Here is a 13,342-nt window from a genome sequence, read left to right on the forward strand (position 1 = left end):
CTGTGGAACATAGGGTAATAAATCATATCCCATTTGCCGTAAATTGTTTGCTTCCTTTAACAACGCTTCATACACTGCCTTCGATGGGATGTGTAGTGTAACAGGTCATCCCTTGCCGGATCTATCAACTCTTGCAACTCTGTATCTTTGCTCATGATTAATCTCAGACTAAGAATAATGCAAGTACGGCTGATCTATTACAAATACCAGCCCCTCCCCCATTTCAATCAAATATTCCAAGAGCAGTGTAGAAACACCCTGCAACACCTGGTTGCACGGACCAGTCCCCTTAGTCATCACACATGAAACATCCACACTGTTCTTTGAAGCGGGTGAGATTTTCTTAGGTTGCAAACTCGATCCTTGTCACTGATGAGCCCTGCAGCGGCAACAGGGTAATTGTCTGGGCCTCCTGCTGGGTGGATAATGTTGAAAGCTATGGGAGTCTCCCTGTGGGCATACCCGGAGACAAGCGGGGACAGCAGTGCGAGTCTCTAAGTTTACCCTAGATACAAGATTAGTTTCAAGTTCAGTGGCACCGGTTTCTTTAGGGAACATGTCCCCTACCTGAGGCCAGGACCAGACGTCCACACACCAAAATCATATTAACCCTTTTTGGCCCCAGTCCCATCTTGGCGTCAAGGTGCCTGGGGCCGACTCCTTATGGGTGTGTGCATTAGTTAAGTCCCCAATTTTTACAATTGCGCTATTCTCTTCAGAACTCTGACTCACATTACTCATCTTGCAGTCATCAGTTATTCTTTGCCCTTCCGATACGGGTGAGTGCTGGATTGTATTACCACCTATGACTCCAGAAAATTCATGTTCTGGAGGAATTTCCTGGATTATTTATTCCCAGGCTTTTTTTTGCTTTCTTGTTTTTATACATCTTCCACCCCGCTTCCGTGGTATCTTTCATTTCTTTCAGAGGTGATCCTTCTGTTGAGCCACCCACAAAGCTCAAGTACTGTTTCCCTTTGCGCCACAGATTGTCCCTTATTCCCAGTAAAGGTCTGGAAAGGCTCACTATGGGTAAGTTAACGTTTACAGGAGCGGAGGGAGCTGAATTGATTGACCCATTATCCCTCTTCCAAACCTCTTCAAAAGCTGCCAATCGGGGAGAAATGCTGCTCAAATTGAGGATCGGCCACACCAATTCACATTGAATGGATTCACAGATATTCACAAGTGATAGAAAAAATACATATGGAATCAACCATGGTATTTACTGAGTCATCTCCTTTGCGTTGCTACTGTTCCGAGTCCCCTCTGTGTTAGTTTCATTCAACATAGAATGTGAGGCCTTAAATCCCCTTATTTCAACAACAGTGAAGATGGGGAGGTGAATTGAGGAGAGATGAATCCATGGGTGGTAGGTCAATACCTTTGCAAATATGGATATTGCTCCCCTCCACCCCTTGCCCCATCACATCTCCCTAAAATGTTATCAACCAATGGCGGGAGATCATCAAACTCACTCTCCTGCGTCCCGACAAGTCTCCCCACATGTTTTACTATAGGCAGGAAATGATCTTCAATTCTGGTTTGTGTGAACTTGTTAGTACCTCCTGCTTTTGATGTAAACCCACTGTAGCCATTACTAAACTTAGTCAATCCTTTTTGGTGGTAAAGAGAGGGGGCCACTGTAATATCCGTTCTAGAAGATGCTTTAATCTCTGCTCCTCAGTTCGTACATGCTGATTATAGATTGCTTTTGGTCTTGACAGCGGTATCTGGGCACCTATGTCTTCACATCGTTATTGGATAAGAGGTTTATGTCCGTGTAAACCGTTGTTCCTTCCAGCTCCTGCAGGTAACTGCTGATAAATGCACATCAGCAACTCCACTTACACTAAGGTTGGTGAATTCAGCTCCATCACGGCGCCTGACCGGGTCGGGATTGCACTTGGCCTCGCTCTTCGGAATGCCCACCGGTCGACAGTACCTAAAGTACCAGAAAATATTGGTAGCACTCGCTTACCAAAAAACAGCTGCTGAAACTGCAAAACCGCCACAGTTCTCTATTAAATAAAGCACAGCTCAAAGGATCTCTATCAAAGGATCCTGCAGTCACTGTGCCGACACCTTACTTAGACAAGAGCAGTAGCGGAAAAAAAAAATACAATATGTCGACGCTCAGGCCATGCATGTAATATGTATGTGTGTATGTTTGTGTGTGTGTGTGTGTGTATAGGTGTATAGAGGCTTGTGGAATCTGCTTAGAGCACATGCTATGCATAGGCCGACATCTAGTAGAAGCTGAAGAGTATTGCTGCTGTTTTTTTTTCGAAACCCGAAAAGGGACGTCAACAAGGCGTACCAGTAACACTATTCCTAGTGTGACATCTACTGTGCCCATGGTGCTTCACGCATCGAGGTCCCTCAGATTGTTTTTTTCTGCTCTCATCGTCGGTCGGTCATAGCAGAGTTCCTTCTGTCTATTGCCTTTACTTACAAAAATAATTCATTCTAGTACTCTTTCTGTCCTTTGTTAGCCGTTCTCCCGCAAGACCTTCGGCAACGGCATCGAGGACTACTTTCATCGACGACTCAACTCGACAAACCTTTCAGGAGGCCTTGGAAGGCTGTCATAGTCACCGGATCACTCAGACCCATCAGTGGCAGACTCACCAGTCGAAAATCAAATTCAGTACAATGACCTGCTCCTAAAAGCAGCAGAACATTTTAAGATCGATACACAGGTAGATAAGGACTTTGTTGAAAACATACTGGGAGATAAAAAGTCTGCTACCCAATTAATTCCCATTCTTCAATCAGTACAGAGGCAAATTAAACCCTCTCTACTTATTCCAAATTTAAGAGATTTGGGTCTGGCTAGGGTAACATTTAGGCTCTTCCAATTGGGTAGGGGGATATTTTCCACTAACCTCCCCTGCATTTTAAAGAGGAGAGAGAGAGTCTGTCGGAAAGCAGCCAGTAGAGGCGTTTCCTGGTGCGGCTTAACTGTTTGTGTGCAATTGTATTACCCAGATAGGTCCTTTCCTTTCGTCTGGAAGAACCGATTGTTCGGACGGCAGCGAAGGTGCAGATTGAAGAAAGTGGACTGCAGTTCAACAAGCAGTGGCGTGAAGTGTAAAGTGGTGGCAAGTGACCGTGCCGTGCCTTTGCCTCCAGACTGCCCCTTCTTACAGCCTGCCACTGGACTTGCCAGCCGTGCACTTCTTGTGGAATGGCTGGGTGCCGGTTGCGAGTATACTGATCATGTGTATGCCGGCCAACAATAGGAAACTTATGAGCAAATGTGTGATCCCATTAAAATAAAAATATATATATATATCGAAATTCAAAAAGGGACGTCGACGGGGCATACCAGTAATACTATGCCTAGTGTGGCATCTACTGTACCCATGGAGCTTTATGGATAGAGGTCCCTCAGATTGTTTTGTTTCTGACATGAGGTTGCCTGAAGTGTAGCAGGAGTACAGGTGTAGTAAAGCAGATTATGTATCGGATAATGCCCAGAAAACCTCTATGCACCTTCTACTCCAGGGGAGGAAGGGTGAGCGCATGTGAATCTAAGCAGATACATGCATCAGAAATACGATTACTGTCAGTAATATATCCCTTCTGAGGCTTGTGGAATCTGCTTAAATCACATGCTATGCATAGATTAGCGAGCAGTGTGTGGCGAAGGTGATGGGTTGTGAGGAGGTACAGCGGCAAATAGATGTTTTAGCACCTCTTGTGCCACCTGAGAATCTGCTTTAGAGTGAGTGTCAATGCAGTAGTGCTGTATGAAAATGTGGACATGTAGCTGCTTTGCAAAGGGCGTCCAGCGGGACGTTTGCGATAAAAGCCAAGGTAGCTCCTGTACCCCTAGTGGAGTGAGCTCTTGTTGTGAAAGGCAGTGTTTTGCTTGATGGAGAGTAGCAGAGCTGTATGCATCTGGCTATCCATCTGGAGATGGGGTTTTTGGAAACGCGGTCTCCTTCCCTGCCTGGAGCTATGGAGACAAACAGTTGGTCTGTTTTCCTTAGCGGTCTGGTCTTGTTTACATAGTAAAGGACTGCCCTCCTTACTTTTAATGTGTGGAGTTTTGTTCTCAGCTGAGCTTGATGGAATTTGAAAAAAAGCTGGTATTTCGATGGCCTGATTGACATGGAACTTAGAAATGAACTTAGAAATGAACTTAGAAATGAACTTAGGTGAAAACCTAGCGTGTGTTCTTAATACCAATTTGTATTTGTGGATTAAGAGGAGAGGGTTTGAGTGTGAAGGAGATGGTCACATCTGGAGGAAGAGGTTACATCAGGGGGAGGTGACCCCACCTGCTGGCTTGCACAAAAAATGGGGAGGTTAACAGCAATAAAGCCTTCACCAACTGGACTGCAAGAGAACATAAATTGGATTAGCAATGGCACAATAGTTGAAAGGGTTCCATGTTCTTTTGCCAACAGTAATTACTTTGTGGTTCTTTACCACAAAGTAATTACTCAAATTGTTTAATCAAATTATTTTTTTTATTTTGGGTGGCGGCATTTCTCCCCTTCCCCTTTGTTACTGCCTCTACCCTAATCCGTTCTGCATCCCCTTTTAATACTTACCCCAGAATTCCCTAAAAGATTTGATGAAAATGTACGGACATTTCCTGTCATTGGAAGACTTTAAAGCTAATGGGGAAGTGACGGTATTGGATGCTTTCACTTATTTTAGGCTGTGGGTAGGGTTGAGAGACTGGTTTACAAACTTCCCAAATGAGCCACCAATGGCCACGCTGTTGCACAAGATGATTAGTGTAGGGGACAGGACTAGTCTAGTCTCCAAAATATACTCTATTATGATTAGTGGGTCCAGTGGGTGGGCCGCAGACTCTCGCACCAAATGGAGGAAGGCACTGGGTGTACCGCTAAGTGAGAAGGTTTGGATTTATTGCTGTTAGCCCACTCGGAAAGTAGAGATTAATAGTAACTTCAAATTGATTCATTTTAAGTCCCTGCATCAGTACTACCTGACCCCGAAGGAGGTTCATAGGTTTTTTCCAGAATCTCCTCAATCATGGCAGAGGTGTGGTGCCTCTCCTGCAGGCTTCTGACATTTGGCCTGGGCTTGTCCCCTTGTTCAGTCCTTTTGAATTAAAGTGTTTGATATGATTGGAGGAGTGGCTGGGGGGGGGGTGGTATGTGACCCAGTCCCCAGTGATGGCGCTGCTGGGACTGCCTAAACAAGGCTGGTACTTCCAGCACTTTGCACAGTCAATCTTCTGGACCAGGTCTGCATTTTCCGATACAGTTAAAAACAAGACCAGGCGGAAAGACTCCCTTCCGCTGGCATCTCTTCAGAGTACTTGAAAAGGATTCAGTTTTCTCACCAGGTGAATGACTCCCTTCTCCAGCATGGGGTCTGGCATGGATTCACATGCTCATGAATATTCCCCGTCGTCAGGCTGGGAATCCTCGGTAAAGAAAAAAACCAGTATCAGTTTCGTTTCTGATCTGTCTTTCGTAGTAATATCCAATCACTGGTCTCTGCGTCATACTGACCACAGCCAATGACTGCCCTCTACCTAAGCACCGCCTCTGGCAGCCATCTTCAGATTTTTACCGCACGTTCATGTGTTGGGATCCTCGTGCTATTGCTCTCGAGCGTTAGTGCTATTTTTTCACGTTTTTCTCAAAAAACTTCTTGATTTCGGTCAAAAGAGCCTCAAGCTCCACCGACTCTCCATCCGATCAACGGGGACCCGTGTCGGATTCGTCTGCGCCCCTCAAGGGTGAAGATTTCGTCGAGCTACGCTTTTGGAGAACTCCAGAAGTCTCTCAGGCCCGGACATGGCCCAGGAGAAGGGATGCTCGACGCCCGGAAAGCTGTTCAGGGTCTGCCCTGGATGCCAGCTGCAGAACGTCTTTAAGGAGGACGAACACTCCTTTTGTCTCTACTGCTTACATGAGGACAAGACGCACGTGGAGAAGGACTGTGCGTTTTGCGGCAACATGTCGGAGCGGACCATGAAGGACCGCCATCAACGTCTCGCCAACTGGCTGGAAGGGAAGAGCCCGTCAGGCGAGAAGAAGAAGAAATCCGAGCGGTCTTCTAAGACCTTTGAGGACGCCCCGGCGACGGGGGTCCAACACAAGGCAAAGCACCGCGAGTCCGCTGGCACCGGGAGCGCCGAACGGTCGGGCTCTACGGGCGCCAGGCAGGGCGCACCCTCCCCGGCACCATCAACCACGAGCCAACGCTCTGGGTCGGGTAAGAGGAAGGCCGAGCACCCGGCGAAGCTCCTGGAGAGGCCCCGGTCGAGCTCGAAGGCCCCATCGGAGGGGGAGCGAGGCAGTGTCCCCCCCCTCAAGGATAAGGTGGTGAGCGCACCTAAGGTGGTGAAGGCCTTAATCCATCCGGCCAAGCCCTCTATCGAAACTGTCGCGGCGGCCCTGGCTCAGCCTGTGGGGGCTACACCAGTGGTGGCGACCTCGGGGCTCAGAGTCTCCCTGCCACCTCGGAGGGAGTCCTCTTTTGTGCCCATCGATAGGGCCCCCGTGAAATCCCCCGTGGGGAAGAAAAAGGGGGGGCAGGGCGTCGTCGTAGAATCGGCTTCAACCTCGGAGGAGGAGCTGGTCGAAGTCTTAAGCCACGGCCTCGGCGTGGAAGAAGACCGGCCCGTCGGGATGGATCCCGACGCAGGCGACGACGACGACATCGAGGGTACCGACGGGGCCCCTGATCGCCCGTCGGATTCCCCTCTGCCAGCGCCGCGAGACAGCTCGGCGGCCATTTTGTTGGCTATACAGTCCTTATGCTCAGAGATAAGGACGAGACTACCGTTGCCGACGGAACCTCTCCCGTCGGGGGACCCAGAACCGGGACCTTCTGGTGTTCCCCCTACCAAGAAAAGAAGGATCCACCCTCCGCCTCCTTTTCAGCCGTCGCGCCCCTTCCAGCCCTCCTCCCCGTCCACCCGAGGGGATGATACGGGGACTGACACGGCAGCGACGGGTACGGACGAGGTATACGACGAGGATGTACCGTCGTCGCCTCCCACCAGGGCTTCTCCGCCCGACGAGATTGGATCGTTCCACTCCATGATCACCAGGGCATCCGAGCTTTTCCAACTCTGCCCTGAGGAGAAGAAGAAGGAAGGTTTCCTTTATCAGCGGCGCGAGGCCAAGAGGAAGACGGTCCTCTCAGTGCCTCTATTGGACGACATTTGGGATGAGGGTCTCACCCTCCTCAAGAACCCTTCCACGACGCCAGCTAGAAGGGACCGGTACGAGAAGAAGTACCGGGTCCCGGACACGGCCCCCCTGTGCCTCCGGGCGCAGCCTACCCCGGACTCCGTCGTCTCCGCGGCGGCCAGGAAAAAAGCGGGGGGGGTGCGGCCTCCACATCGACTTCCCCACCGGACGGCGAGGGAAAGAAATTGGACGCTATGGGACGCAGAGTCATCTCGTCTGCGGCGACGACGATTAAAGCGGCCAACGCCTTGGCTATCGTGGCCCGCTACGACAGGGAGCTCTGGTACAAACTGGCTCCCCTACTGGACTTCTTGCCGGACGACAAGAGGGCAGAGGCCCTGGAGATCCTGCAGGAAGGTGAGGTGGCTTCGGACCACGCCATTACCGTTGCGACGGACATCGCCGACACCGGGTTCCGCCAGTTGGGCAACGGCGTTTACCTTAGGCGGCGTGGATGGCTCAAGGCTACGGACTTCCGTCAAGACGTTCAGACCAGAGTCCTGGACATGCCCTTCGATGGGAACAACCTGTTTGGGAAAACAGTGGACGATTCCCTTCAGGCCATTAAAGCGGACAACGAGACGGCCCGGGCCCTTGGAGTCCTGCAACAACGACGGACGCCCTTTCGGAGCAGCGGAGGCAAGGGCGCCTCCAAAAGTTCAGGCGGCGGTCTCTCCACCTACCGTCAAGCGGCCCGCTCGTCGGCTCAGGAGGCCTACAGAGGACGAGGCAAGTCTGGCGGACCCCGCCGTCGTCGCCAAGGAGGTCAAGGCGGCAAAGCCTCGTCGAAGCAGGATTGAACCGACCGTGGGGTCGGGCCCCCACCGAAGCACCCCGGTGGGAGGCCGGCTGGCGAGATTCGTCAGCGTGTGGGAGTCCATCTCCACCGACCGTTGGGTGCTGGACGCCTTGGCCCGGGGCCACGCGCTCGAATTTGAAAGAAGGTGTCCGCGCGTCCCCCCCGTGGCCAGGAAAGAACTTCACGTCCCTCAACTTCTCCTGGAGGTAAAGGCGATGCTGAGGAAGGGCGCCATCGAACTCGTCCCAAAGAGACTTCGGGGCTCCGGAGTTTACTCGAGATACTTCCTCGTGAAGAAGAAGACGGGGGGATGGCGCCCCATCCTGGACCTGCGACGTCTGAACAAGTTCATCAAGGCGCAAAAATTCCGGATGGTCACCCTCCAGCACGTCCTGGGTCAGCTGGAGGAAGGAGACTTCCTGTCGTCGTTGGATTTGGAGGATGCCTACTTCCATATTCCCATCCTAAAGGGGCACCGAAAATTCCTCAGGTTTGTGGTCCAAGGGCGTCACTACCAGTTCAAAGCCCTCCCCTTCGGACTACGGTCGGCCCCCAGGGTATTCACCAAGTGCCTTGCACCGGTGGCGGCGCAGCTGCGCCGCGAGGGGATCCACGTCTACCCCTACCTGGACGACTGGCTCATCCGAGCCAAGTCGAGGGAGCTCGCCCTGGATCACACGGCAAGGACCGTCCGACTTCTCACGGACCTGGGATTCTCCGTGAACTACGCCAAGTCTCACCTGGTACCCGCGCAAAACGCACTGTTTCTGGGAGCGAAGCTCGACACAGTGTCTCTTCTGGCCTCCCCGTCGGAGGAAAGGACCAGGTCCATCCTGGGCAAGGTACAGCGGATGTTGGTTTCCGACGCGGCCAAGGTGAGGTCCATCAAGTCCCTCCTCGGAATGATGTCTTCCTGCATCTACCTCATTCCCATGTGCAGGCTCCGGATGCGCCCGTTGCAGGAGTTCCTGGACGCGCGCTGGATCCAAACGACGGGCAGCTTCGAGGAGAGGATCACACTCGACGAGAGTTTCCGCCGAGCAGTCCGGTGGTGGGGCAACCGCACGCATCTGACGGCGGGCATGGACTTCCAGACCCCAGATCACCAGGAGACAGTGACCACCGATGCCTCCCTGGAAGGGTGGGGAGCGCACACCGAAAATCTGCACGCGAGAGGCCTTTGGCTCCCGACGGAGAAGTCCCTCCATATCAACGTCCTGGAGCTCCGTGCAGTGTTCTGGGCCCTCAGGTCCTTCCTTCCGTCCCTCAAGGGCAAGGTGGTGAGGATCTTCACCGACAACACCACCACCATGTTTTACATCAGGAAACAGGGCGGAACCAGGTCCCCAGCGCTGTCCAAGGAGGCACAGGACCTGTGGCATTGGGCCGTCGCCCAAAGGATGTTTCTGGTGCCGTTTCATCTGGCAGGGATAAAAAACACCATCGCCGACTCACTCAGCAGGGAGCTGCGCTTGTGCCACGAGTGGGAACTACGGCAGGATCTAGTGGATCGCCTCTTCCGACGGTGGGGCACACCCCAGATCGACCTGTTCGCGACGGCGACGAACTCCAAGTGCCGAAGGTTCGCCAGCAGGTTTCCCCAGGCGAGGAGCATGGGCGATGCCTTCTCGTTCCCCTGGGAGGGCCTGTTCCTCTACGCGTTCCCTCCTTTGCCACTGCTAATCCGGCTCGTCAGCCAGCTCAAGAGGTCACGGTGCAGGATGATCCTCGTCGCACCTGCGTGGCCGAGGCAGATATGGTTCCCGGACCTTCTGGACTTGTCAGCGTCCCCGCCAATCAAGCTGCCGGTGGACGCGGATCTTCTCTCCAGGGAAGGAGGCGCCATCCTCCACCACGACCCGAAATCGCTGAACTTGCAGGCCTGGCTCCTGCAGCGCTAGAGTTTGGAGGATACGACATACCGGCCGACTGCAGAGAGGTTCTTGCAAAGGCCAGGGCGTCCTCGACTCTTAAATGCTACGGACACAAATGGAAGAGGTTCTCTGTCTGGTGCCACGCACAGAAGATTAACCCTCTACGGATTACGGCTCCCCAGGTACTGCCGTACCTGCTGACGCTGGCCAAAGCTGGACTGGCACACGCGTCCATCAAGATTCATCTTGCTGCGATCTCCCGATACACCAGAACCACGGGCCGGACGTCCTTGTGGTCTCATCGTCTGGTGAAAGAGTTCATGAAGGGACTGTTCAGATCGTTCCCGCCGGTGAAGGCTCCGGCCCCGGCGTGGGAGCTCAACGTGGTGCTGACCAAGCTCATGGGACCTCCGTTCGAGCCTCTGCACTCGGCCCCGTTGAAGTTTCTGTCGTGGAAAGCAGCGTTTCTTGTGGCCATCACCTCCGCACGACGGGTGGGAGAGATCCAGGCCCTTTCATGCAAGGCCCCGTACTTGACTTTTCACGACACGAGGGTAGTGCTCAGGACGCACCCCTCCTTCATGCCCAAGGTACCGTCGGACTTCCATCTCAACGAACCCTTGGTGTTGCCTGTGTTCTTCCCGTCGCCTTCGTCGCCGGCTGAGAGGACTTTGCACTCGCTGGATGTGGCTAGAGCGCTGAAGTTCTACGTGGACCGCACGAAGTGTTTTCGGAAGACGTCACAACTCTTTGTGAACTTTGGACCTGTCAATCAGGGGAAGGCTCTCTCGAAGGCTTCCATTTCCAGATGGCTCTCCGGCTGTATCATGTACTGTCATCGGTTGGCAAACCGACCGCTGCCTGGCCGTCCGAGAGCCCATTCCACCAGAGCGATCGCAGCTACCACGGCGTTCCTTTCTGGTGTGCCCCTGCTGGACATATGCAGGGCTGCTACGTGGAGGTCGACGCACACCTTCACGAAATTCTACTGCGTCGATCGGGATTCCAGGGAGGAGTCCAGGGTCGGCCAAGCAGTGCTGCGCAACCTGTTCGCCTGAGGTGAGCCTGGTGAGGAGGTAAGATGCTTAATGTTGAGTTGGATGTACTGCTTAATGTTGAGCCTTTGCCACCTCCCGTGGTTGTGCATGTGTGTACTGCTATGTATTCTTTATTCATGAGCATGTGAATCCATGCCAGACCCCATGCTGGAGAAGGAACAAGTTACTTACCTGTAACTGTTGTTCTCCAGCATGGGTCTGGCATGGATTCACATGCGAACCCTCCCGCCGACCCCTCTGCGGCTCTTCACTTGGTCATACTGCCACTTCACGTGCTTCCAAATCTGAAGATGGCTGCCAGAGGCGGTGCTTAGGTAGAGGGCAGTCATTGGCTGTGGTCAGTATGACGCAGAGACCAGTGATTGGATATTACTACGAAAGACAGATCAGAAACGAAACTGATACTGGTTTTTTTCTTTACCGAGGATTCCCAGCCTGACGACGGGGAATATTCATGAGCATGTGAATCCATGCCAGACCCATGCTGGAGAACAACAGTTACAGGTAAGTAACTTGTTCCTTCTCCTGGTGTTGGAGAATACTTTTACAACTTGGGTTTTATCTTGGTATTTTTACAACTTGGGTTTTATCTTGGTATTCTTTCACTGGATCTTCTACTTTTCTCAGACCCTTCTCTGGTGGTCAGTGGATTTAGCCCTGCCACTGTTATAAGGCAGATTTCCTCAGATCCGCTATTCTCTTCTGTTGGTGTACCAAACCATTCTCTGGTGGTTAGTGGACTTATCCCACTTGTCTTGGGAGAATAGCTCAGTGGCAACATGCTCGCCTTGGAAGCAAAACGCCACGGAGCAACACAAGTTCGATCCCTGTGTCCGCGCTTCGAAACCTCTAGGTATTAAGCACGTTATAAATAACCTGTCATATCATATCCCTGCCACTGGTACGAGGAATATCTCCTCTGATGCACTCTACTCTTTTGTTCGGGTCCCAGACCTTTTTCTGGTGGTTGGTGGCCTTTTCAATGGATTTCCTTTCTCCCACAGATTACTCATCTGATAGATATCCTCATTCACTTCTGCTGCTCGGAAATAACTTCGACAGGGGGCGTAGTGGACGTCGACTCGGCCGTCGATCCATCTTGCTCAGTGCGTAATCTTCGGCTTTGCACATGACGTTGGGCGTTGTGTATATATACTGCCTCACTACGCCCCATACCTCCGTTCCTTTTTTCCACTAGCTGTACACGTAGCTCTTGAGGAGCATAGTGCTCCGAGTCCTCGACTCTCTTTTGATGAATTTTTCGTCCGTTTTTGATATTTCTTGACCGCAAGATGTCTGCCTCCTGTATTTCAGGGTTTAAGCGTTGGACGGATTGTGTTTCGAAGATGTCGGTGACCGAGCCGCACAATATCTCTGTGTGGTGCCTCAGCACGGGTCCCAACACCGAGGGGTCGTCTTTGTGCATATAAAATTCAGCCAAAGTCTCTTTGGGAGCGGGCAGGCAAAATCGCGTTGGCTGACCGCCATCAAAATCACTGGCACGGTCGACTGTTCAGTCCTCAGAGGCTGAGACAGAGGGGCCTGGCAGTGAGAAGGTAAAAGAAAGACATTGGCGCAAGAGGAAGCCACTCATGGAGCCACTCTTCCTCATCCCATTAAAAGAAGAGGCATCATCGGCACCAATGCGATTCCAACTCCTTGTCGGAGCGAAATAAGCAGTCGGTGGGGCCAACAACCTGTCAGGAATGATAGGAGTTCAAAGCCCAAATGTTGATGTTAGAAAAGGCAGCTGTAGGTGCAGGTACGCCCCCCAATCAGCAGGCCCTGTGGCTGCAGCAGCGCTCGGCACCCCCGACCCTACGCAAGCACTGATACCGACGGCATCAAAGGAGCCTCCAGGCTAGCCACTTAAAAAGTCGGCTAAGCCCACGACACTGGCACCCTCTTGTTAGCGTCAGGGCTCGGGTATTCTCGATGCACCCTCAGTGCCCAAGCCTCAACCGCGGCGGATCACCCTTTCAAAGTTGAAGGATAAACCCTCGATGCCAACTACCAGCAATGGTTTATTCGTCCCGCTTTCCCGGTCCAACTTTTTCAGATTTATGCAACAGATTATTTGGGGATGGGGGCGGGGGTTGGGTGACCAAGGAGACGTCGATCCAATTATTGCAGGGCCCGTGGCGTCGACTATTTTGACGACCAGGTAGACGTCCTGGCCTCTTTAGCACAGGGGCTGCATGATGCAAGTAGTTTGGATACATCCCCGGATGTGGAGTTCCAACAATCCCAACCTTGCACCCACGCACATGCCAGCTGTAGTTCGTTAGTAGACAGGGTGATCGCCACCCTAGGGCTGAATGCTTTGGCAGTTCCAATCCAGGGTTATGTGTTAACCGACATCTTGGACGAGGGTCCCACTAGGGAGAATCTAGCTATAACTGATCCATTAGCCTCCTT

General features: G+C 52.4%; 1 protein-coding gene across 4 annotated transcripts in view; it reads left to right on the plus strand.

Annotated features, from left to right (window-relative positions):
• Positions 1–13,342, plus strand: part of EEA1 (early endosome antigen 1) — a 1,786,886-nt gene that overhangs the window by 785,672 nt on the left and 987,872 nt on the right. The gene's annotated exons all lie outside the window — the stretch shown is intronic.

The sequence above is a fragment of the Ambystoma mexicanum genome, chromosome 12 (genome assembly GCF_040938575.1).
Source record: "Ambystoma mexicanum isolate Mex_15411 chromosome 12, UKY_AmexF1_1, whole genome shotgun sequence".
Classification (NCBI taxonomy): Eukaryota; Metazoa; Chordata; class Amphibia; order Caudata; family Ambystomatidae; genus Ambystoma; species Ambystoma mexicanum.